This window comes from Phyllostomus discolor, chromosome 9, assembly GCF_004126475.2.
Source record: "Phyllostomus discolor isolate MPI-MPIP mPhyDis1 chromosome 9, mPhyDis1.pri.v3, whole genome shotgun sequence".
In the NCBI taxonomy this organism is placed as follows: Eukaryota; Metazoa; Chordata; class Mammalia; order Chiroptera; family Phyllostomidae; genus Phyllostomus; species Phyllostomus discolor.
In genome coordinates, this window is record NC_040911.2 from 52,960,255 (window position 1) to 52,987,564 (window position 27,310).

Consider the following 27,310-nt stretch of genomic DNA (forward strand, 5'->3'; position numbering starts at 1 on the left):
CATTGAACTTTCTGGTAATCATTGTTTTGAACTCACTATCTGATAGTTGAGTTGCCTCTATTTCATTTAGCGTTTTTCCTGAGGCTTCCTCATTTCCCTTCAATTGGGGGTCGTTTCTTTGTTTTCTCATTGTTCGTGGTTTCTTCTTTTTTCTCTTGTTTGTTCATTTGATCTGTTCTGATTCCCTGTAATTATGGTGTGAACTTCTGTGGTAGAATATTGTGAGATTCAGTGGTGCAATCTCCTTCGTGTATCCTTGTGTTCACAGTTTCCCCCTACTCTTTTTTGTGATCAGTTGAGGAGTAAGGCAAAATGGTTTAAAACAGCAAGACAGTATAATATGATATTTACACTAGCAGCCAGTAGAGAAGAGATGGGTTTATCGTTTGGCTCCTTATAGTGTTAACCGTGATCCTCCACCCCCACTATCCACGTTTAGAAAGGATGGAAAGAAGGTAAGACTCTTATTGGGGACAAGAGGATTGTTAGCTGGATATAGAAAGCTATGAGGCTGTGGGAGGTCAGATTCTAAGGTAGGGTTGGACTAAAGATTAGTATATAGGAGTAGTGTGCAAAAGAATAGAGACAACCCCCACAATAGTATAGTTTCAGAAAATTGCAAAGTGGGGCTGAGATCAGGTAGGGGTATTGAGAAGTATTTACATTGTATAGACTAGGCCTTACTAGCAGTAATAGTAAAGTGAGTTTGTGGCAGAATTGATGAGGTCCAGGTAACAGAATAATAAGAGTATAGAACCTTGAGAGGTGTATTAATGGAACACGAGAAGGATAGTAACTTATCAACACCTTGTGACTGAGATACCAGGGGGAACCTATGAAATGACAGTATAACCAGCCAAGCAAAGAAGATTATACAGAAAGAAAAAGAATACCAAAATATTATTAAAATAAAAATGTTGGAAGAGTGAGAAAAAGATAATACAAATTTACAGTAACTTGCAAGACTAAAAAAGAAAAAAGGAAAGAAAAGCAGAAGATGTAGTGCAGGAGAGATAAATTTGGAGTGGAAAGAATAATATTAGGATGAATGGAAGAGAAACATGAGGGATTGTGAGATAAAAATAATAAGAATTGAAAAATAAAATGTCACATAAAACAAGAAAATCAATCAACCAACAACAGCCACAAAAGCAAAAACAAAACAAAACTAAACTAAACAACAAAAAACAAAAAATTCAACCAAAAAAACAAAAACAAACAAACAAACAAACAAACAAACAAAAACCCAAACCTCTTGTTGGTTTCTAACTGGCCAGACCAGTTTTTTGATGTGCTGCTTCAGCTGGCTGAGGGACCTTTGAAATGCTCCTCTGTCTCCCAGCCAGATCTCAGCAAGACTGTCAGATACCCTGGGTGCTCCTGAACACACTGGCTCTCTGGATCTCACTTCCACATTCTTCCGGATTCCGGAGTCCTGCAGGGTTCCAGCTCTATGATCTCAGGAGGCATCCGCGACATTTTGGGATTCAGTGCGCCCTCCCTGTGAATCATAAAAGGGCGCACCCCTCCCCCAAACTTTTGAGATTCGGGGTCTAGGATCTCCCTAAGGGCCCCACTGCGACCCTTCCGGGTTCAAAGCGTGTGCGAGTCAGGCTTCCCGATGGTGCGTGAGCCAAGCCCTTTCGGGCTCTGTGTTCCCCGCCGAACTGTACTCTGACCACGTGTTGGCGTCTTTCCCGGCTCCCCTGGTCGGGCTGGCTGGAAATTTCTGAGCCACTACTGTAGGAACACACCAAGTGCCATGTCCCTCCCGGGATCATGATGAGCGCGATTCAGGCCTCCCTATGGGGCGTGAGCCGGGCGCGGCCCTGCTCTGTGCTCTCCACTGATCTGCACTTCCACCAGGCTAGGGGTGCGGGCATTCTTCTAGGCTGCCCCTGGTCCTGTCGGCTAGAGGCCCTCACTTCTCCCAGGTCTCTGGGTGGGTGTTCATAGTCCCTAGGCGATTTTTTTTCCCAGTCCAACTGGCCAATCTGTTCCTTCTAGCAACACGTTCTCCCCTGGAGTTGCTCACCCCCTGTATTGGGGGGGTAGCAGCAACTCCCCTCTCCCGGGAGCCCTGTGGCAGACCCGGAAGCACTGGGCCTGGGGTCTGCACACCCCTAGACCACGAGCTGATCCCCGGGCCCCTTTTGTCCTGAAGCAGTCTCCTTACCATCTGGTTTTTCAGTGAGTACAATAATTTTTGATGTCCTGTTCAAAAGTGATTCGGTAACCTAGTCCACTTGCTCTGTTTCTCCATCGATCTGCGAGTTTCCTCCCTCTTCACAGAAGCCAAGAAAAAAACTGCCTAGAGTAAAGCCGCCATCTTCCTTCCTCCTGTTTTGGTTCCATTTCCATAAAATACCTTTTTTTACTCCTTTGCTTTCAGTCTTTGTGTTGTTTGATATGAAGTGAATCCCTTGTAGACAGCATATATAAGGGTCTTATTTTACTGTCCATTCAGCCACTGTATGTCTTTTGATTGGAATATTTAATTCATTTGTATTTAAAGTAATTGTAATAGATATGTATTTATGGCCATTTTATTATTCATAGTTTTATAAATTTTTTCTTCTTTTCTTAGAAGACCCTTTAACATTTTTTGTAATATTGGTCCTGGTGGTTATGAACTCCTTTAGCTTTCGCTTATCTGGGAAGCTCTTTATCTGCCCTTCAATTATAAATGATAGCTTTTCTGGGTAGATTAACCTTACTTGTAGGTCCTTGTTTTTCATCATTCTGAATATTTCATGCCAATTCCTTTTAGCCTGCAAAGTTTCTGTTAAGAAATTAGCTAACAGTCTTATGAGATCTTCCTTGTAGATAACTAACTGCTTTTCTCTTGATGTTTTTAAGATTCTCTCTTTTTCTTAATCTTTGCAATTTTAATTATTATGTGTCGTGGTGTGAGATTTTGTTTGGGCCTTTCTGCCCTTCCTGGACTTGGTTGTCTATTTTCTTCACCAGGCTGAAGAAGTTTTCTGTCATTATTTTTTCAAGCAGGTTTTCAACTCCTTCCTCTCTTTCTTCTTCCAGTACCCCCATGATGCAAATGTTGTTACACTTGCAGTTGTCCCAGAGGCTTCTTATGCTATCCTCATTTTTTTATCCTTTTTTTATTTTGCTATTCTGATTGGGTGTTTTTGCTTCCTTATATTCCAAATCACTTATTTGATTCTCTGTTTCATCTACTCTGTTGTTGATTCCTTGTAATGTATTCTTCATTTCTGATGGTTCTTTTGAATGGTTTCCATGGTTTTTTTATGCTGTTGAAGCTTTAAGTTGTTTTTGAGCACCTTTAGAACCATTGTTTAGAGCTCTGTATCTGGTAATTTGCCTACCTCTATTTCATTTAGTTCTTTTTCTGCAGATTTCTCCTGTTATATATATATATATATATATATATATATAATATATATATAAAAACTCAACTGCCACTCAAATATATATATATATTTGAGACCTATTTTTTTTGTCTCTTCAGTTTGGATACCTCTGTGTGCATTTTTTAAAAAAATGTGTTAGAGAGGTCTGTTACATCTCCCAGTCTTATTTGAGTGGCCTTATATGGCAGGTGTCCTGTAGGGTCCAGTGGCATAGCCTGCCCAGTCAACTGAGCTGGGTATTCTGGGTGTACCTCCCCCCCCCCCCCCCCCCCCGCCCCGTAGGCTGTCTGCACTCTTCTGTTGTAGTTGAGCCTTGATTGCTGTTGGCTTATCACTGGGCGGGATTAGCCCCAGGCCAGTGGGCTGCTAGGACTGACTATGACTACAGTAGAGACACTGCTGTGCAGGGGGCCAACCCTATGGAGTAGGACTCACTTCAGTCGAGTTTTGGTGCTCACCATGTCTGCCCCTTGAGAGTTCACTCATGGAAGTCGTTGTGTTTATTGTCTGGTGTGATCTGAAGCTCTTCAGTGCCTAAATTAGCTCTGGAGCCTCTCAGGAGTTTCAAGGACAGCCACTATCTGGGGCCCCCTGGCATGAGCTACAGAGTGATCTACAGATCCTCTGGGCTTGGAAGTTCCCAGGAAAGGCCAAGATACAAACTGAGATTGGCTGACACTAGTGCCAGGCCTATTACCACTAAATTAGAATTACAGGATACACACAGGCTAGATCCTGCTTGTTAGAGAGGTTTCAGGAGAGTCTGAAGTATGAGCCAAGAGAGATTTTTATTTGGAAAAGCCACTGGAAATGGCTTGGGTGGGCCTGCAATTTGGGTAAGGCAGGGTCTCAGGGAATCACTACAGCAGGGCAAACAGTGTGTGTCAGGTTGATGGATACTAAGATAGGGTGCCCACCTGTCAGCTCTGTTGAATGGGGGAGGGCTCAGCAAAGGGACAGTGGCCTCTGCCAGCACCTCTTTCTTGGAGAATGCTACCCCTCAATCCCTTGTCCTAAAGCCAGACAATTTAATCCCTCCCCTAACATCCTTGATGCCTTTCAAGCTTCTGCCTCAGCACTGGAGCTCAGCAGGAGTGAGTCTGAGTAAGTCAGTGCTCAGTCCCTCTAAGAAGAACTGCCTTGGACTCCAGAAGCCCTTTCTCTCACTCAGACACAACCCCTGATGGTTTTCATAGCTAGAAGGTTTGGGATCTTCTCTTCCTGGCACTGGAACCCTGGGCTGGGGGTTCTGATGTGGGACTGGGACCCACTGATCCTTAAGGGCAACCTCCATGATGGAGATATTCCTTCCAATTTTTATTTGCCGCAGTTGGGTGTGAGACTAGCTTGTGCTGCATCTCTGCTCCTTCTACCAGTTTCATTGCAGCATCTTTTTTATATCCTTAGTTGTAGGAATTCTGTTCAGCTAGGTTTCAGGCAGTGCTCAAAGATTGTTTTCTGTATTTAGTTGTAATTTTGATGTGGTTGTGGGAGGGCATTATTTATGTTGCCATCTTGATGGTAACCACAATTTTTACTTGACTGTACTTATCTATATCTTCCTAACTTTCTTTTTTAAGTAAAAATGAAAATATTTTATAAAAATAACGGGAAGGTAACAACTATTGTCACTTTTATTGCAGAAAATTAATTGCATGTGTCTACTATAGTTTATTATTGCTTTATAATATTATTAAAAGTACATCTAAGAATGGATATTAAAGCTCTGTTCACTTTGGGAACAAATAACAGTACAGTGTATATTGTCAGTTCTTCCATTACATTGGTTGTGTGACTTTGGGTGAGTTACTTAACCTTTATGGGCCTCAGTTTCTTATAAATCAGGAATTAAACTTATATGAGACCCCCTTGATGATGAGTTGTATGATTTGGTGATTCTGTACACCTTCATCCTGATCTTATTATGTTGTCTTTCATTGGGGGATATCTTGTTGGTGTGCAGAAACCTCATGGGACTTTGTCTTTATAAGATATAGAGTCTTAGATTAGAATTCAAATTGGCCCCAATAGATTTTACTTCTAAAAGAAAAGGCATGGGGGAGTCTGTGGCCTTAAAGCAAGAACTAGAATGGAAGAGCAGATAAAGTGCTTCCCAGATAAGGTCAAGTAAAAGGAGTTCATTATCACTAAACTCTTATTATGTGAAACTATAAAGGGACTTATCGAAAAAATAGAAGGAGATAAAAAACTATGAACAGTAAAATGACAACAAACACAACTATCAACAACCAAACCTAAAAACACCCCCCCCAATGAACTAAATGAACAACTATAACAGGAACAGAATCACAGAAATAGAGATCACATGGAGGGTTATCAGTGAGGAGGGGAAGAGGGAAGGATGGGGGAAAGGTAAAGGGCATAAGAAGCATAAATGGTAGGTACAAAATAGACAGGGATTGGTTAAGAATAGTATGGGAAATGGAGAAGCCAAAGAACTTACATGTATGACCCTTGGATAAGGTTGAAGAATGCTGGTGAGTGGAGGGTATAGGGTGGAAGGGAATAAAAGGGAGAAAAAATGGAACAACTGTAATAGCATAATCAATAAATATATTACATTAAAAAAACTGGAAGAAGAATGTCTGAGTGAAAGGGAACAAGATCATCTAAATCTACATGCACCTTGTTTCCTGCCCCCAGTGAAGCACATAAAGGGAGGTGGTATCTGAGTTGAATGAGCAAACATTGAACTGAATGGAGACAAGAGCCAGGAAGTTCTAATTTTTGTTTGTTATTTTGTCCCTGTACAGGAAAAAAAAAACTCTTCCGTTTTCCTTGTCTACATACCATACTCACACTTCTGGCCACCAAATGTGTGGCCACACCAAGTAATTCTTCAACATCAGCTGGATGTTTTACAATTTAATGCAGTTGACACTGTTTACCTGGAGATAGGATCAGATCCCACAGGTTAAGGACTCAGTTCCACAAGAGTGCCCCCTTCAGAGGCCAGTCAAAGTTTAGGATGTCACCTGTGCTTCTGACTGGTTGTACATTGGAGCATTGTTCCCCTGGGTTCCCCTGAGCATTCCTCAGATTTGACTAATTTGCTAGGGTGGTTTACAGAACTCAGGAAGAACAGTTTATTTCCTAGATTACCAGTTTGTTTTAAAGGATATAATTCAGGAACAACCAAGTGGAAGAGTTGTGTAGGGTGAGGTATGCGAGTAGGGGCAGAGCCTCCATGCTCTCTGGGCAGGCCACCCTCCCAGCACCCCTGAGTGTTCACTGACCTGGAAGCTCTCTAAACCTGTCCTTTTGGATTTTCATGGAGGCTTTATTATGCAGGCACAATTGATTCAATCATTGGCCATTGGTGATTATGTCAATATTCATCCCCTCTCCCCTTCCAAGGGTTGGTGGGGAGGCTGAAAGTTCTAACCTCTTAATTATGTCCTTGGTTCACCTGGCAAACAGTCCCCATTTTTAGGGGCTTTCGAAGAATCACTTCATTAACATAAGCTCAGGTGTTTGAAAGTAGCTTGTTATTAATAAAAAAATCGTTATGGCTTTATCACTTATGGAATTTTAAGGCTTTTAGGATCTGTGCACTAGAAACAAGGACTAAAACCAAATATTTATTTCTTATAAATCAAAATATCACAATCTAACTTCCCTCCCACAAGATTGGTGTGGCCTGGGAAATGACTTTTACTTCTTCTAAGTATATTTTACTAAGAGGCCAATGATTTTAAATTCTGATATTTTTTGACTAATGTTGTATAGGGTTGAGAGGTATCTTGGAGACTGGAAACCTTTCTTGAATATTTCTAATGTGTGGTTTTACATCCTGAACTTGATCCCTCTAGTCAGGCTTGCATGCTGTGTCACAGGCCACCCTTTCTTCTGGCAGCTTTGCTATTATATTGCTTTGTGTATGTACTGTTTATTGTGCCCCCTGAAGTGGGTGTCCAGAGGTGCACAGGATATTCCAAAGTCTAGTTGTCTGACAGCATAGGGTGCAGTAATACGTGACTTCCATTAGGTGCTGTGCTTTACAACCCAGACAGAGATTATATCAATTTTCTTGGCAACCTTCCTACCCTGACATTGCTTACTTATTGTGCACATCCTTTGTGCCAGGCATTGTGCTTTGTTATACTGAGTCAACGGACATGCCCAATTTACAAAACATGAAAATTCCTAATTCTTTTCATGGGAACTGTTGCTAATCAAGATTTTCTCCCCTCAAAAGTAGTATTTGTTACTTTAAATTCATGTTTAGATATTTTTAAAAAGTTCTTATACAAATTTAGAATCTATTTTAATATCCATTTTAGTTGTCTGTGATATTTCAGAAGTGCATGCAAAGAGCAGAAATTATAAATCTAATATGTGAGTTATAAATAATGAAGGAAAATAATGTGAGGGAAACTTAATGAAGACATTAATGTAATAGTAGCTGTGACATAGCCTCTTCTGTGAGTGTCCTTATTTCACAAAGATGGTACTGGTATTCCTTGAGGCAGTGGGAACCCCCAGGGAAATGGTACATACATCTCAACTGTGGCTTCATATTTGTTTCTTGATGAACAGGTGGTAATCATGATAATGATGATGATAAAATATAATGTTAGGAGGCATTTTATGATATGTGTACCAAGACTCAGATACTGTATTAAGCACTTCAGGTTTAAGCATCTCATTTAATTTTTACAATAACCTTAAAAAGTAGGCATTAAATCTATTTTATACCTGTAATAAGTAGGCTTAAAGAGACAATATAATATAGATTGTTAATGGCAAAGCTGGAATTTGTGCCCAAATCCATTTTCTTGACTAGTATATACTATCTTCTTACAGTATCTTTTTCAGAACGCAGGCTATAAACTAACAAGTTCATTATCAACTCTTTTTTAAATATATTGTATTGATTATGTTATTACAGTTGCCCCATTTTTCCCCCTTTATTCCCCTCTGCCCTGCACATGCCCTACCACCACATCACCCCCCCCGCCCTTTAGTTCATGTCCATGGGTCATGCATATAAGTTGTTTGACTTCTACATTTCCTACATGATTCATTCTCTCTCCCTAATAGGGAGAGAGAAGGTCTATTTTATACCTACCATCTATGCTACTTATTCTCTGTACCTTTTCCCCTCTCTCCCCTCCACTCCCTGTTGATAACCTCTGTGTGAACTCCATTTCTGTGGTTCTGTTCCTGTGGTTCTAGTCATTTGCTTAGTTTGCTTTTTGTTTTTGTTTTAGGTGTGGTTGTTAATAACTGTGAGTTTGCTGTTCATATTTTGATTGTCTTTTTCTTAGATAAGTCCCTTTAACATTTCATATAATAAGGGCTTGGTGATGATGAACTCCTTGAACTTGACCTTATCTGGGAAGCTCTTTATCTGCCCTTCCATTCTAAATGAAAGCTTTGCTGGATAGAGTAATATTGGATGTAGGTCCTTGCCTTTCATGACTTGGAATACTTCTTTCCAGCCCCTTCTTGCCTGTAAGGTCTCTTTTGAGAAATCAGCTGACAGCCTGATGGGAACTGTTTCCTTATTTCTTGCTGCTTCTAAGATTCTCTTTTTATTTTTAATCTTGGGTAATGTAATTATGATGTGTCTTGGTGTGTTCCTCCTTGGATCCAACTTCTTTGGGACTCACTGAGCTTCCTGGACTTCCTGGAAGTCTATTTCCTTTTTGCCAGATTGGGGAAGTTCTCCTTCATTATTTGTTCAAATAAGTTTTCAATTTGTTGCTCTTCCTTTTCTCCTTCTGGTGCCCCTATAATTTGGATGTCGGAACATTTAAAGATGTCCTGGAGGTTCTTAAGCATCTCCTCAATTTTTTGAATTCTTGTTTCTTCATTCTTTTCTGGTTGGATATTTCTTCCTTCCTTCTGGTCCACACTGTTGATTTGAGTCCCAGTTTCCTTCCCATCACTATTGGTTCCCTGTACATTTTCCTTTATTTCACTTAGCATTGCCTTCATTTTTTCATCTAATTTGTAACCAAATTCAACCAATTCTGTGAGCATCCTGATTACCAGTGTTTTGAACTGTGCATCTGATATGTTGGCTACCTCTTTGTTGCTTAGTTATATTTTTTCTGGAGCTCTGATCTGTTCTTTTGTTTGGGGGGGGGGGGGGGGGGGGGGGGGGGGGGGGGGGGGGGGGGGGGGGGACATTTTTTTTTTGTCTTGATGGGCCTGTTACAGAGTGAGGGGTGGGGCCTCAGGTGTTCACCAGGGCGTGGCAACCCACGTCACTGTGTTATGATGCTGTATGTAGGGAAGGGGTCCAAGAGGGAACAACTGCACTTGTTCTGCTCTCTGCTGGATTTCAGTCACTTACCTTACTTCCCAAGTAAATTGTGCCCTTCTGATGTTGATTCCTGTGTGGGTTGGCTCGTGTACCTTCTAGGACCCTGTGGGTCTCTCCAACAAACTCTCTTGTGAGGCTGGGAGTTTCTCCTGCTGCAGCCTCAACCCTCACAGGTGTTTTCAATCAGTGGTTTGAGGCTTTATTTCCCCTTGCTGGGACCCCGGGTTGAGAGGTCTGTCTCACCCCCTAGGTGTTCCTCCCAGTTTATTTGCACCTGAATATGGGACCACCTGTTTCACCAGCCACCATCTTGCAAGTCTGCCAGCTGCAGCCTTGCCTGCCCCTGCTCCACAATCCACCACTTTGCTGGGCCCACCAGCCACCTCCTTGCCCACCCCAGTCCTCCATTGCTGCTTTGCCACGAGTCCTCTCCACCCGCCTGCCTGCCTACACATCTCCATGTCTCCACCTCTCCTACTGGTCTGAATGGATGTCTCTTCTTTAACTCCTTGGTTGTTGGATTTTCATACAGTTGGATTTTCTGTCAGTTCTGGTTGCTTTTGTTTTTAAATTATTGTTGTCCTTCTTTGGGTTGTGCAAGGAGGCACAGTGTGTCTACCTGTGCCTCCATCTTGGCTGGAAGTCCTCAACTCTTTAAAGGGCAACACTACCACAGTAATTTGATCTTAACCACAGACTTTTTTTTTATCTTGTATGTCAGTACCATGGGAACAAAAGTTATTTTGAATGAGAAAAACTTTTAGTGTGGATATATTAGCATTTTCACCACTTGGAATGTCTTTGTCATTTGGAACATTTTCACTGTTTATTTGTTCCAGCATATACAGTGCTCTGCTCCTCACTGACTTGGTGGTGGGGTAGAGTGTGAGCATGCCAAGGGACTCCTGGACCCTTTCTTGTTGGCAGATAATTTTCTTTTCTCTGAAGTAAAGGGTTCATTTCATTGTAAGAGATCATTCCTCCCTAAGTTAAATCCTACCGCCACCCTCCCTCATTCCTTCCCTCCCTTCATTCCTTACTTCCAAGTTCTTTTTTTAGACTGAGTAAGGGTTTTGTGACCATTCTTACTATGCAACTTTCAAAACACCAATTTTACATTTTTTATGGTAGCTGATAATGAAGTCATGTCTAGTTTTGCATTGTATTTCATTCTGTGGTCTTACAGAGCCACATATCACCACAGCCACTTCTTAGCAGAGTGGTGTGCCTGGGACTTCTGGATAAAACTGTCCTGAATTGTTAATGACCAGTCTTCCTGATTAATGACACCTGGTGAATTTCCAACACCAGTGTGATCTTGGGGACTTCTAGCTGGTAAGGATCATGTGTATTTATTGGGAAAGGGTGCTGAGATACTTCCATATTTTGCAAGTTGCTTGACTTTCTGAAATGACAGTAACTTGTAAATAAGAAGCTGTGGACCTATATTTGTCAAGAAGTAACATGAACAATGCTACCTAGGCATTTCTTTGTTACGGAGAAGCTAGGGGTTCTGTCATAATGCAGGACCAAGACAGGGTGATACATTAAGGAGGACACTTTGTCCTCTTTGTTCCATCTACATCATGGAGCACACGACTATTTTGCTTTCTGAGGAACTTGCTTCCCTGTCATGCTGAACCTGCCTGCTCCATAATTCCCAGACATGATTAATCATTCTGCCTGCCTCTGGGAGGGGAAAATGGAGTAGGGCTGGGACGGATCCTGGGACCTGATGGCATGGAACACAGAGCTGGCCATGTAGCACACAATTTTTCTTGGTACCAGGGTCAACTCAAACCTTGGCAGCATCTTGCACCTGCTTGCCAGCAGGACTTCAGGGTAATGGTCCTACATGTGCTGGGCAAGAGGACATGGAGTGAGATGGCCAGGGCCCTCCACATGCTTACAGTGTGACATGTGTGTTTCCTAGAGGCTGACTGTCTATGAGGTGAAATATGATTGTCAGGTGCTAAGGACCATGTGGTGTCCTTTGGTTGCCTGGTGGCAATTGAAGGTGGATTTGAGTCCTTGACATTTGGAGCTCAGACACTGATCCAGCAATAAAATAAAATGACTATTTATTAATGTCAATTTAAGGCCAGTACTATTGGCCTCTGCTCTTTCACATGTCCCATGAATTTAACATGTTCTGACATGCTGGAGAGCAGAATGATAAACAAAGCACAGGGTCATATGGATTTTAAAATTTTCTTTTGATTATTTTTCCTTTGCAGAATGTTTTAGATAATCTAAGGATAAATGTGAGAAAGAAGAGAACTCAATGGACTTTTCTTACACTTTCTTTAGATGCACGTATATTATGCATTCCTGCTTGATCTCACCTGCTTAATTCGGGGTGCTTCACTCAAAGTCCAATCTGAATGTGATTCCACAGCTTCTCTAATTTTCGTTTTTTATTAGAGCCATGCAAGTAATCTCCTTTATAGGAAAATTGCATTTTCCCTTCATTATGCCAATGGATTAATTGAGAGTGGTGTTATTATCTCAAATAATTTTTAACCATTATTTACAAAACTCCTATACTGCTGAGGCATTGCATTAACACTGATTGGGTGTAAAGATGAACAAGACAAAATGCCTTCTCTGTAATCATTTTCATATATTACCTGACTCTTCTGACCTGGAAAGTTCCCTGAGGGAGGAGCTGTGCCAGGTTTTGATGTCCTGTGGTAGAGATGACTGTTCAGAACTCAGAGAACTGCTTCCAAGCCAAATAATGAGGATGCAGTTACCCACTGTTCAAGAAGGGTACCCTGGCTGTTGACAGGGTTGTGAGCTATCTGTCTGTGCCTCACAGATCTTTTCCTCACACCCCTTACCATAGTTTCTAATGAAATAGTTGTGTTTTGTTTTAGTTAGTGTTTGTCTCTCCTAGTCCCAGAAGGCAGGGACTAAATGCCATTATACTAATTATTCTACCTCCAGCACTCAGAACAAAGTAGGTGCTCAATAAATATTGACTAAATATGTGAATGAACACATTTTTCTGGAGGTAATTTGGCAGTGTGTATGATGGTATGCTGCTATTAAAAATGATGCTGAGGAGGCATTTTTAATAACACAGGACTTTTTTAAGAAACCATAATTAGTCTATTTGAAGCACATCCCATCTCTCCCTATTGCCGTATCTCCAAAACTGGGATATGATCACATTAGAATTAAAATTGCTTGTTTTCTTTTTCTGTGACACATAAAAAGTATCTTATAATTATTACATCTTTGATTCAAATAAATATATTAAGAAAAATAGAGTAGGTTCATTTTTGTCAAAAATACATGCAAAAATGGTCAATAGATACTATATAACTTATCAATAGTACTTTTTTCTGGTTCATGAGGTTAGTATGCATTTTGTTCTTTCTTAACCTCTCTTTTTTATTTTCCTTTTCTCTTTTTTCTTCTTTTCTTTCTCTACTTTTGTTTTTAGTTTGTCTAGATTTTCTAAATTTTGTACTGTGAGTATGAATTACTTTTTTGAACAAGGAAAATTAGCTTGAAATCACTTTATTGAATAATATAGATTATTATATTCATCTTTATGTACACAGAACAAAGATCTTCCAGCACACTGAGAAGTCAAAGGAGTTTCAGATTCTGCCTTTGTGTTATAGCCCCACCTTAACCTCCAAAATATTAATAGGTTGATTCTGCCTGTTCTCAGCCTTACCTTTGTTACATAATAACATCATTTTCTTTCACTAGGGCAATAACTGGGCCACCTTCATAATACAGAGAAAACATGCCTGTGAGTGCTGAGTGATTGGGTGGAGCCTAGGAGGGAAAAGCCATTGCCTCATTCCCCCAGAGAAGGCAAAGGTGTATGGAGTTCCCCTGGGGATACTGTGTAAAGTGCTTAATTGCCCTCTGAGGGACCAATCATTGAATACAGATGATTTTACACCATACCATTTGTGGTTACCCTGCCTATGGATTATTAAATAACCTTGCTCCTTATTTCTTGCTAATACACATAGGAAGACTTTGAGCTACAGATAGGTCAAACTATTAACCTATTATATCTTATGTGGAATTTATGTTTTTAAAGCTCTCTATATTCAATCTGTATTTTGTCATTTAGAGCAAAGATGTATTCAAGTTTTATATTATATATTGCAGCATGAGCATTTCTAAATTAATTCTTAGTGAAATATTTCTTTCTTGCATTAGGGACAGTCCACAAGAATAAAAAGCATTATGGAAGGAAGAGAAGGGACAACTCTCTCTTACAAAAGAATTCCAGTTAATGTACATAGAAGAAGTGAGAAAAACAGAAATTTACCATTAGAATACCATCATAATTGCTGTAGGTAAGATCTATGAATAGCTGCTAAAATTAGTCAGTAAAACAAAATATTAATTGCAAAGGGAAAATAACTTCAAAATGAAGAAAACTGGCAGATATCAAGTGCTCAAGGTCAACATCAGTAGTAAGAAACATCCACATTTTATACCCTTGGATGTGATGCAGAAAGCAGGGAACATCACAATCTCTGTGGTATTCTGCCCTGTAATGCATAATCTTAATCTAATGTCATAAAATTATATAAGCCCAAATTGAAGAACATTCTACAAAGTACCTGACCTGTAATTTTTAAAAGAGTCAAGACCCTGAAAGATAATAAAAGATTGAGGACCTGTCATGGATGGAGGAGACTAAGGAGACAGGAAAACTAAATGCAATCAGGGATCCTATATTGTAACCTAGAACAGAAAAATAATATTTTTGAAGAAAACTGGTGCAATCCAAACAGTGTAGGGAACCAATGTTACTTTTTTAGTTTTTTTAAAGATTGTAAAAAATATTTTAATTTATTTATCATTTGGAGAGAGAGCAAGAGTGAGAGAGCAAGACAGAGAGAAATATCGATTTGTTGTTCCAGTTATTGATACATTCATTGGTTGATTTTTTAAATCATTTTTAAAATTAATGTTTGAATACAGTTTGTGGGTTGATTTTGGTGTGTGCCCTGAGTAGGGAGGGAACCCTCAACCTTGGCATGTTGGATAACACTCTAACCAACTGAACTGTTTGGCTAGGCCCTTACTTTATTAGTTTTGATAATTATCCCATAGTTGTCAGGCTATAACATGAGGGAAGTGGGGTTAAGAGTGTACAGGAACTCTGTAGTATTTTTACATTTCTTCTTTAAGTTTAAATTGATCTTAAAGTAAGAAGTTAAAAAAATCCATTATGGATACACATGTATATGAGTATATACACACATATGTGCATATATGTATGTGTATAGAAGACTCACATGCATGTGTATATGTGTTTATATAAACATATGTGTGTATATGTTAATGTATACATACATAGGTGTATATATGAAGAAACATGTACAAACTGTGTCCAGAAGGTATCCAGCCATGTAATATGAAAATAGAGACATTTATTGAAGAGGGTACAAGATACAAGAAACATTGTGCACAGGACAATGATGCCTCAGTCCCCTTCAAAGTAGGCACCTTGGGACCTCACACAGTTCTCCCAGTCTCCATTAGTTGCCCTGTCATATTTTCTTGATCTCATTGATGGTCTGAAATCTCTTGCCTTTAAAGGTGATTTTAGTTTTAGGAAAAGACAGAAGTCACACAGTGCCAAATCTGGGCTGTAGCAAGGCTGAGTCACCTGGTGATTTGATGTTTCACCAAAAAGCTCTGTACCAGATGTGGTGCATGAACAGGTGGTACATTGTTGTGATGAAGCTGCCAATCAGCAGTTGCCCATAGCTGTGGCCTTCAGAACCATCTGAATAGTTTCCATGGAGGAACATTCAAGCTTAACACAAAATTTGATGCAGATTCATTGCTTTATTTGCTCAGCCTTTTGAATGTAATGGCCACACAGTACACATGCTCACTCAATGCCTGCCACCCCCACTGACTACTACAGTGAAGTAAGTCATCATTGTTCACGCATGTACATTTAGTCCACTCTCCTTGGCTGCCAGGGTACATCGATCTTATGCAAACCATTCTTGTTATATTAACACTGGCTGGACTTTTTCCATACAGACCTTGTATATGTACCCTTTTTTAAAAAATTTATAAAGCATGTTTATTATTTTTTGATAACATTTTTAATTTTAATTGTTATTCAAGTACAGTTTTCTGTCTTTTACTCCCATCCCAGCCCACCCCCAGTCCTCCCCACCTCACTCCCATTTCCACTCCCCATAGTTTTTGTCCATGTGTTCTTTATACTTGTTCCTGTAAACCCTTCCCCTTTTCCCCTGAAATTCCCTCTCCTCATAATCTGTACCCTTTTAGTTAACATACAGTTTTACTATTATTTTTATAGATATCATTTACAGTAATGCTGGATCGTCTGAATTAATAGATGGAAGCATAGCATTTCAGAGTTCAAAATGTTAAAAATTGCAGATTTTGGTTAATATTGGACTTGGAAATCTACTATATGAAAGTTATTTTCCCTTCCTTAGATTTGCCTTGTGTTAATCTAACAAAATTAGATGTAGATGCAAACAGGTTGGATGGTTAGAAAAACATAAACTGATGAGCCATTTTATGGAAAACTGAAAACTCTGTTTCTAAAAGTTTAGCTTGATTTTTGTGAATGAATTTTGGCTGGTGGAAAGTGGAGATTTAGCACAAATATGGAGGAATATTGAGTGAAGCAGCCACTCCTGCAGTTGGAGGTCTATGAGGTTCATGGCTGCCATAGAAGGTAGCAGTTAATTATTATGATAAACAAGTGTATTGGGTTGGCTGAAAAGTTCATTTAGTTTATTTTTTGTTTTTGGTACAGTGGCTCTAGTAGTGCTTAGTTGTCTTTAACTTCATTAGAAACAATTTTGTTAGACTGTATTGTGACAGCTGTCATATAAGGGTGCATTTTAAAAAATCAAAATTGGTGAATTTTTGTGCAGCCATTTAATATTGAAGATGGAAGAAAATATGCAACATTTTGGCATTGTATGCTTTATTATTTTAAGAAAGGTAAAAACACAACTGAAACACAAAAAAGATTTGTATAGCGTATGGAGAAGGTGCTATGACTGATGGAATGTGTCAAAAGTGGTTGCAAAATTTGTTGGTGCTATTGACATTTTGGCCAAATAATCCTTTGCTGTGGGGTTGTCTGCATTGGTAGATGTTTAGCAGCACTCCTGGCCTGTACCCACTAGAAGCTAATAGTGGGACATACTTGACATACTGAAAATACATATCAGTAAAGTTATTGGTGAAAATGAAAAGTGTGACTTTTATTTTACAGAAAAAATTTGAATGGACTTTTTGGCCAACCCAATAGATAGATTCCTTAAGAGCAGATCATCTTTTTTAGCCCCAATATCTCATAGTTTTGCCTTACTAGGTACTCAGTAAGTATTTGATAAAAGCATTTGCTCTAAATTAACATATTACTATTTCCAGATTAAATAATTAGATTTTTAGGACCTCCTGAAAACACTATGGCTTCATATAAAAGTGCAGGTATTTTAGGTACCATTGTAAGCCAGTAAATAGGTTATTTTTCTCAGTATTTGCAATTATAAAACTACCCAGTAGTCTGCATCAAGTTCTTAAATTGGTGTCTGCCAAGGGAAGCTCCTTAATGCCTTATAGCACTTAGTTCAGTGATACAACTTTGCCTCAGTCACTGCACTGTCTCCATCTTCCCCATGCACACCCTCCACAGTTTCCCTGTCGCACTACCTGCTGTTCCCAGGGCATGACATGTCTTTTATGCTCAGTTTCTGCTCAGTTACTTCCTGTCTTTCAAGCATCCTTACCTTTTTTCTTTCTCTGAGAAATTTCTGTTTATCTTTGGGACTTACGTCAGCAAATATTTCCAATGTAAACTTCCCTGACTGCAGGACTCTAAATATATTTTTCCATTATAACAAACATTATGTTTCTGTTTGAATGAATTAACTTCATTTATATGCATTCATGCATCTGTTCACCCAATATTGATTGCCTATGATGGGCTGAATACTTATAGAACTGGATAGACAGTGGTGAAAGGTCTTACCAGATCCCTGATGTTACGGGCTTTCATTTTAGCAGGGCAGGCAGACTTAGATAATTAAGTAATTATGGTTGTAAGAAGATGATTTATTTACCTATTTCTATATTTAGATTATAAGTTCTTTGAGGGTATGGATTTTCGTCTTCCATTTTTGTATCCCTAGTATATATAGCAATTTGGCCGCTAGGAGGTACTCGATGTGTGTACAAACGGACTAAGCATTTAATGTATGGATTTGCATGTGATCATATGATTGATCATTTTATCTCAGCAGCCTCTCATTTTTTTTAGGTTTTTAAAAAGATTTTATTTATTTATTTTTAGAGAGAAGGGAAGGGAGAGAGAGGGAGAGAAACATTGATCAGATGCCTCTCGCATGTCCCCAACTGGGGGACCTGGCCTGCAACCCAGGCATGTGCCTAGAATGGGAATCTTTCAGTTCACAGGCTGGGGCTCAAGCCACCAAGCCACACCAGCCAGGGCATAATTTATGAAATAAGCTAATCAAAGGAAGACTTACTGATTCCTTTTCTGAGCTTCCAGAGTGCTACTTTCTTGTGAGGGCAGGATGGAAGCAACGGAAACCAGCAGGATAATGCATTGGGTTGTTGGAGCTAAGATCATATGACTGTCACCTCCTCCCCAAGTGAGGCTGGAACCCAGGGCTGTTGAAGGTCCCAATATTTGCATTTTCTGTTGTGAAGGAGCTCCACTTTCCATAGGGCCTATAATGTAGGGAATTCCCTAGATAAAAAGTTTCAGTGCTGAGCAAGAAAAGAGAATTGTAAGTCTCCACTGCCCACTGAAATGCAATTGGTTGACTATAAATTCCAGCTATTTTGCATTTAAACTGATTGAAAATTTGGACAAAGTACTTTACAAAGTGTTCCCTGTGATATTTTTAGTACCCAGCATCACAGTATATTTTAAATGTGCTTTGTGAACTGAATTTCTCCTTTTAACCCTATCTCTAGTGTAGTCACTTGAGTCCTAAGGTCTGTGATCTGGTACTTTTTATTTTCCAAGAACAATATCTTCTACAGAAAATAGCATGGTGAAATGTGATTTAGGGAAAGGGAAAATTATTGTCTCCACCTGAGTACAGAAATCATATCTTTAGAAGTCAGGGATTCTAGTCAGTCATTCAGTCAATTGACAAACTACTGGATGTCCAGTGTCTACTGAAGTTACTGTGAAATAATATACATTACTTAGTAAATTTTTCCAAGAAATTGGATACTATCTCTCAATGAAAGAATACAGTTGGCATACATAATCATTGGGGAAAAATAATTTAAAAAGAGGGTTAGTAATTCTAGCCATATCCAAGGTTTCCTTGTTTGTAGATATTAAATATGGATAACATTTACTCTGGTAGTATCTGAACATACTTTCTCAAACCATCAATGAACTACATGGTCAACTACGTTTTGTTCTGCAGATCCCTGTTGGGGGCCTACCTTGTGCTGAGTTTTGTGGGAGGCATGAAAGAAATAAAAGTTTAACAAGTTATAATGGCTGCTTTTAGAAAATGGGTCTCATGGTTGAGGGGAAAAACATGTAGACTTTGGAGCTAAGCAGACTTGAGAAACATATTTGCCATTTTTTGGGGCCTGTTTCATCTTTGTAGGATGGAGTTATTCATACCTACCTCAGTGGATTAAATGAGGTAGTACATGTACAGTCCCTAGTTCAGTTCCTTATGCAATCAACATCACTATTGTCATTGTCACTTGGAGGCTAGAGGGCAGGCAGGACTGAGATCCAGGAGAGCTTTTGATGCCAAGCTGTGGAATTGGGATTTTTACAGAAGGAAATCATGTATGAATTTTATAATTATATAACTAACTGGAGAATATGATAAAGTCCCCCATTGACACAGTTCACCATTTCTTATTTTTGCACATTTGTGTTTGCTGCAGCCCAGCACAAGGTGGATTAAACCAAAAGGCCTGATTGGCCAGGGACAATGAACCGGGAGGCTGGCCTTCAGATGCCTGCCTACCTCTAGCTTAAAGTGTTAGGAGCTCAGAGAAGGAGGAAGCCCACACAACCCTCAGACCTTTGAATGTGTAGCCCTTGTGAGGATGGCTTCATTATTCTCTACAAAGTAAATTCTCTGAACACCAGGATCCTCTTTATGCAAAAAGTATAAAATCTCTTTGTGAAGTCTATGTAGACAATTCTTTGGGAGATCACTCTTGCTACTGTTTTCACTCATGACCATGCAGCTGTAAAAAAGAAGGAACTTTTACCTTTTGTGACAGCATGGATAGACCTGGAGAGTATTATGCTAAGTGAAAAAGCCAGTCAGACAAAGACCATATGATCCCAGTTATCTATGTGGAATCTAATGAACAAAATAAACCAACAAACAAAGTAGAAACAGAGGCATGGATAGAGGTACTTTTAAAGAATAAGGCCTGTAGGAAAACCAAGAGGCAAATGAAGGACCACTAAGATCAACCTTACAGTGATGTGAGTACTTAATAGGAGATGGCCAAGTAAATGAACTCATCAGATTTTGGGGGGAAAAAATCTCACGTATAGCTTAAACTCAAGATGAGATTTTGGGGACATCCCTAGCATTTAGTCCCAGAAATACTGGTTTATTCCTCAGCTAAGAGACTATTTACATTTCCAGGATACACACAGTCTCTTATGGCTGAAATAAGGTCTGCCATTTACATTTGTTGAGCAATTCTTAACTGTTTCATCTGATGCCATGCATAAGCTAATTGCTAAAAGTCTGCAGCACACACAAAAAAATTTTTTTTGCTGATCTGACAAAAATTGGTGTAATTTTCATTCATTCATACCCGACAGCTATTGTTGTTTTGGCTGTTGTCATTCTTCTGTTTGACAGTCTATGGGAAAAGAAGTCAGTGCCCCTGACTAAATAGCCGGGTATTGCATGTTTTAAAATTTGTTGCGGCACACTGATTTAAAAATCACCAGAGTAGAGGAATGATCTTTCTCCAGATGATTTCCTTTGGAACAAATAGGGTTTGTGTGTTTCTGTCTCCCACATGTGGTATGTCTGGGTTGTTGATAAGTCTGTTCTGAAGAGCAGTAGGGAAGGTGAGAATGCTCTGCTGAGAATGGGAAATGGGTGCTTTCTGGACTGAGGGAAGTCTTGTGTAGGGCAGATGTGTCACCCCTGTGCTCAGGACTATGTGAGAGGAGCTGGCTGTGCTTCTGGGGCTGTGAGATATGTAGATTACTGAGGAGAGTTGACTTGTTTTTGATACAGACGCAGGGTTTAATATATGAAATGGACAACACCTTGGTTTACCAGAGGGGTAAACTTCAACACCCTCCTCCCCAGGACAGGTCTTGGAAACCCTTTAGAGTTCATGGTATCACTTTGCAACACTGGATTACAATTCTCCAAGGCTGTGGCCTGGAGATAAGGACTGCTGGCTGCCACATCTACTGCCCCATCAGTCAGCAGGGTGGGTGGACAGGCTTGTCTGCCAGGAGGGTGTACTTGCCATCCCAGTGGGTCCTTCCTGAAGCTTCATTTTAGTACCAGAGGAGATCCTTCAGGGACAGAAAGTTGGATAGACAGGGACAGAAAGTTGGATGGACAGGGCTGTGTTTGGTTCCTGGTCTCCTCTCCATAGTGCTCTGCCCACTGTGGGCTCTATGTTGGCATTAGTCACTCAGTAACTTGAGGTCAGTTGGATAAAGGAGGATCCATCGGATCTTCATTAATGACATGGTGGCTGATGGGGGCCTTGATTCTTTGTAGTAATGGAAGCTGCTGGACTGAAGAAAAGAGAAAGGACAAGGATTCAGAGCAGAAGGGCAGCAGCCTGGGAAGCAGCCATGAACTAAGACAAGGGACATCATGGTTTTCCAGGGGGACATAATTAGGAAGCTGATGCTGAATGTAGTGTAAAGTTCAGTTTAATGCTAGAAAGCTCTTTAAAAAATTTTATTTAGTTTCCTCATTTTTCTCAGGTATGAAAATTAAAGCCCAGAGAGTTTAAAGTAACACAACCACCTTTTAGCAGAGCTGATACTAGAAACTGGAGTCCTAATCCCTGGATGTGAGTCTTCGCTGTGTCACACACTGCTGTTCTGAACTGTGGCAAATCACCATGCTATACAAAATTTATTTTCTATAAAAAGAAAAGCTTTGCTGTATGGTACTGTTGAAAAATATGAACAACACAAGATTTATAATAAAGGGAAAAACAAAATTAATAGGACCAAATGTGCCCATTAATACCTTTTGTAAGTTTGCTGTGAAGCTTAAATAGGATAATGTACATGAAGCCCCTTGCCCAAGATATGAACATCAATGATTATGATTCCTGTGTTTGCAAGTCAGAATATGCAGCATCCCCTGGCCTCTTCATGTTCTTGCCTTTTCTCAAGTTGTGTGAATGGGATCATCCCAGGGACTGTCACCTTAAGAAATTCTGGTTTCATTTCCATTTTTTTCCAATAACAAGAGTAACTTTGTCTTTAATGGTTTGTGGCCTAACCTTCACTCATGGGTTCTTTACTTTTTGGATGCCTGAGATCAGCAGGGCTCATTGTTACACTTGCTATAAAGATAAATAATGAAAACAGACCTTCTCAAAGAACTGCTGTGTTGATTATATAACATCTTAGGAAAGGTCTGTGTTTACTTCAGATATCTGTGTTTCTTGGTGTGATGCTGTTGCTTTTAAACATTTGTGCCCATAACTAGTGATATAGGAATCTATTCATTCACTCATTTATTCAATAAAATTTTATTTTCTATTTGCAAAAAATTATTTTCTATAACAAGGAAAGCTTTGCTGTATGTTACTTTTGAAAAATATGAACAGCACAAGATTTATAATAAAAGGAAAAATAAAATTTTTATAATAGAAGGTATCATTAATAATCACAGCACACACTTGCATGCTGCTCTCTATGCCACACACTGTTCTTGATGTTATTTAATTTATGTTATTTAATTTGTTATTTAATATTACTTATGTTATTTAATGTCATTTATGTTATATAATTCTCATAGCAGCCTTATGAAATAAGTACTATTTTTGTCTCCTTTTTATAGCTAAGAGAACTGAAACACAGAGATGTTAGTGACTTGCCCACAGTTGTACAGCTATTAAATAGAGGCCACACTTTAAATCCAGATGCTCTGGCAGCAGTATTCACTCATAATGACTGTGCTATAGCCTCTGAAATCAATTGCTACATTAGAAAAATGAGGGAAAATAATTCTAATGGGGAATGGCTTGTACCTTGTGATTCCATAGTTCACATCTCACTGTGGCAGGGATAGACCTAGAGAAAAGGGCTATCCGAAAACTAGAAGCATTTTAAGAAATGTATTTACATGAATTGATTCCTCTCTCAAGTCTACCCACCATAGTTCATAAGCTCTGTACAAACATTCAATGTAAAATAAGGTGCTAAAGAAAACCAAAGAAGTTTTGATCTTTGGTGTAGTTGCCCAAACACATCTCTTTATTTGCAAATAATTTAATGGTTTGATACATTTCAAGCCACACAAATTCACACCCCCATTATAGTGGCCTGGAGATGACAGGATTCCTTTTTGCTCAATTAACTTATTCTAGTTAATTTTTTGTGTTTCTTTTTGTCTACCTTCTTTCTAATATACATTTTACAACATGCCATATCCTGACACCACTGGGCTACAGGTCTGTGGTGGTAGGTAACACCCATCCACTGAGGAAGAGTGGCCCCAAAAATGAAAGGTTATCCCAATTCTGCAGTTCACCTTTTGTTTAAATGTTGATAGTCCTAGAAGCTTCGCTTTCTGGATGTTCAAGAGTCTTCTTCACACATTAAGCCCTGGAACACCTGCTCATCACTGAGACCCTATAGGCTAGTGCCATTCTCCCTCTACAGCTCCTTCCTCAGCTGGCCTCTTTTTCACCTACCAGCTTAGCCTTAACCATGGGGGACACTCCAGGTGCTGTGAGCAGGTTCCTTTGTGCCCACCATTCTTTGGACACTGGATCCATGTTAGGACTACCACCCCTGTTTGGACCCTAGCCTTTAAAGGCCAGCTTAGTGCCATCTTTATAGGGATCCTCATCTGGTTCCAGTGAATCACAGCCCCTCTTTCCCTGTCTGATTCTCCATCTGGGATGTGGAGGTTCATGTTATTGGCCCTGGCCCAAGCCAGACCTCTTCCAGATCATTCTTTTTGCCTAAGGGGACCTTAAAACTGCATCTTTCATCAGTGTCTTAGATTTCTTTTCATGTTTTCTCTGTCCTCAACTTCATTTTTCATGGATCTGAGTCTATTGTTTTATTACAGGTACTTGTCACTATGGACAGACCTCAGGTATAATATGGTCAACTTCTGAATAACCTGCACTTTTGTACATTGCAGGTTGAGACACTCAACTACCTTTGGTGTGCCAAGTTCAAAGTTTTGAATAGCAGCTAATGAACAAACCTTTTGAGCTATGGTTAGTTGGCACTGCCTGCTGGATAACAGTTTGGTTTCAAAAATATTTATTCATGGGCTGGGCATTGGGCCAGAGATAGAGTGCTAACTGGTCACATGTAGCTGCCACCCCTCAGAAGGCTTTCGGCTCAGCCCTGACACCTTTAGACTCTGTATAGTTGGGTTTCAAACAAAAAAAAGAAATTTTATATAGATGACAGCAAAGATTATTAAATTTGGTGGTGGCTTTGTTGTATGATGTTAAAAAACCTTCTTCATGTACTTTTGTCACCAATAATAAAAACTTGCAGTAAATCCTTCAGTTGGAATGTATTTTATTAGCTGTATAAATTACCTTAGGGCTATATTTATGGAATCATTAAGAGTCTAAAAGGTATCCCTTAAATTTTCAGCTATACTGTGCTGCATTTTATTGGGGGAAATATAATGGTATTTGGGAAGCCACACAAGTTTTGGGACAAGGATCTCTGTATATATACAAATATAATACAGCTATATGTTCTATGATGTTCATCCTTTGTGTCATTTTACAACATATTGTACAAAATAAATGATGGTTAAAGTAGGAAATCAATTAGTTTGGAAGTCATTAAGCCCAAGTTTTGAATCATGGTTTTGACCAAACCATTCAGATCTAATATTATATATCTGAGAGTCTTTGAAGTTCTTTATACCAATTGTAAATTTTATACTTAAAATATCCCCATGAGATAGATACCATTATCTATATTTTACAGCTATTCAAACAGTGACCTAGAGAAGTTAAGCAACTTGTCCAAGACCATACAATGATCACATCATGATTTGAACCCAGGCAGTCTAACTGTAGTCCCAGCATATTGTAGCTCCTTTTATGTCTAAAATGAGTGAGTTTGATTATACGATTTCTGGGGTTTCTTCCAGCCCTGGTGGTCTGTGTTATCAGCTGGAAGAAGACTGGAATGAGCTGCTATGCACATATTGACACAAGTCTCATATATGCAAACCTTACTTGGTAGTTGAAAGGCCTGCATAAATTATGTACCTGAGTACAGTGAACAAGGAAAGAATCTCAGTACCATTCCACATGCACCTTCGAGAGGAGAATTAACTGTTTGTCCTTGTCAACTGGCTAACACTTTGTGATTTATAATGGGAAAAGGTTACACCTATAATATTGAGAAGCTCTTTCAAAGAAAGGGGTTCTTGGGACACAGCCTAGAAGAACACAGAATGTCTTTTTGACATCTTAAATTCTTCACAAAAGTACAGTACACAGGCCTTAATTGAAGATAAACTTCATGAAGGCATATTTGAATTCCAATGTTTATTTTGCTAAAGATGTCCAAGTGAAACATTGCTGAGGTTTTGGAGCCCAAGTAGGAAGCCCCCCTGCATGGCTTGAAGAACACAGTAGTCCCTGGTCAGCTTGGACTCATGCTTCCTGAGCTTTGCAGACGATAGTGGCTGGCTAGGAGTACTCACTATAGAATGATCTAAACATCATAGAAAACATTAGTTAATTCACTGGTGCTAGAAGTTACCTCAGTCCTATATATCCCAAGTGTACAAAGGGACATAGTGCAGCCTGGAGGAGACAAATCAGCAGGATGTTCTCATCCACGCAACTGACCAGATTCAGTGATGGGATATGGAAACTTCCCTAAGTAGCCTTCCTTCAGGGCTACTAAGCAAAAATGATCATTGAGTGTTATAAGGGGCAGAGAATATCTTTCTGCATTTAGTACCACAGATTAACTTTTTAATGTCTTTGTAGAGGAGATAGCTGTGTAGGATGGAATATTCAAGTTGTCTTTCTATGGGGGGGAGAGTGTTTGTGAATGTGTGTTCTAGGCCCACGTGTAAAGATACTTTTGTACAACTTGACACTTGTCTCCAGATCATTTGTGTCCTGGGGATAGGCAGGAAAGGTGTGTAGCATTCAAAAGCCCGCCTGGGCTTTGTGTCCCTCTCCTCTGGTCTGCAGGTGCTGCAGCTCTGTCACCACTGTTGCCACTGAAGATTCCCCTTCCTGTCCCTCCTGTGGGGCCAAGGGCCCCAGTGCCCAGAGTAGGGAAAGATTCCCCTTCCTGTCCCTCCTATGGGGCCAAGGGCCCCAGTGCCCAGAGTAGGGGAAAGAAAGCATATGAAGCATCATTTTGTGGCTGTTCCCCAGGTGACAAACTGCTCATTGAAGCTTTCTGAGCCCCAGTTTCTTCTAAGATAATGAACAAAAAAACCCTTAATATAGCACCTGACATATTATAGTTATTGATCAAATTCTAAATGATTGAATTAGTAAAAATGGGGATAAAGAAAGTAAAAGTTAAGGAGATTTGATGTTTGTTAAGTGTAGGATTGGAAAGGTGACAATTTTTAAAATTTTTTATTTTTCAGTTATAGTTTACATTCACTATTATTTTATATTAGTTTCAGGTGTACAGCATAGTGGTAGACAATCATACACTTTATAAAGTGTTTTCCCCAGTAATTCTAGTACCAACCTTGTGTGATACATAGTTATTACAATATTATTGACTGTATTACCTATGTTGTACTTTATATCTCCATGACTACTCTGTAACTACCAATTTGTACTTTTTAATCCCTTTACCTCTTTCACTCAGTTGCCCAAATCCCTCCCCCTCAGTCAACCACCAGTCTGTTCTTTGAATCTATTAGTCTGTTTCTGTTCTGCTTGCTCGTTTATTTGTTTTTTAGATTCCATGTGTAAGTAAAATCATATGGTATTTTTCTTTCTTTGTCTGACTTATTTCACTCAGCATAATTCATTAGTCTGAAGGGGAAGGTCAAAGGATAGGAAGCTGTATGTTGTACAAGACCACGGAGAAACCTGTACAGGCCTCTGTGCCCAGAGGTGAGCACTGCCTGCTTGTGAAAGCCTGTGTCCATCCCACCCAATCCAAGCCTCCTTCCAACATGGGAGTCTTTAGGGTTCTCTGAGTCTCTTCTAGGCCTTCTGTCACTGAGGATGGAGTTCTTTGCTTTGCAGAAAATGAGGTACCCTGCTGCCAGCTGTGTGGTTTTGTAGACTTTCTTTTGATAGGCTGCCTGCCTCCAGCTGTTCTGGAGTTTCTCTAATGTATAGACTTCCCTGGTTTATATAATTAAAAGATACCTTGTGTACTATAGAGCAAACAGAAATGCAGGTATTA

General features: G+C 39.6%; 1 protein-coding gene and 1 long non-coding RNA gene across 8 annotated transcripts in view; one reads left to right on the top strand and one right to left on the bottom strand.

Annotated features, from left to right (window-relative positions):
* Positions 1-27,310, top strand: part of LDLRAD4 (low density lipoprotein receptor class A domain containing 4) — a 621,642-nt gene that overhangs the window by 226,152 nt on the left and 368,180 nt on the right. The window lies entirely within an intron of this gene.
* Positions 2,322-26,207, bottom strand: LOC118496740. The gene is made up of 3 exons (XR_004899297.1): positions 24,952-26,207; positions 22,118-22,123; positions 2,322-2,337 (listed from the first exon to the last, which is right to left on the bottom strand). It is a non-coding gene; the product is annotated as an uncharacterized LOC118496740 (long non-coding RNA).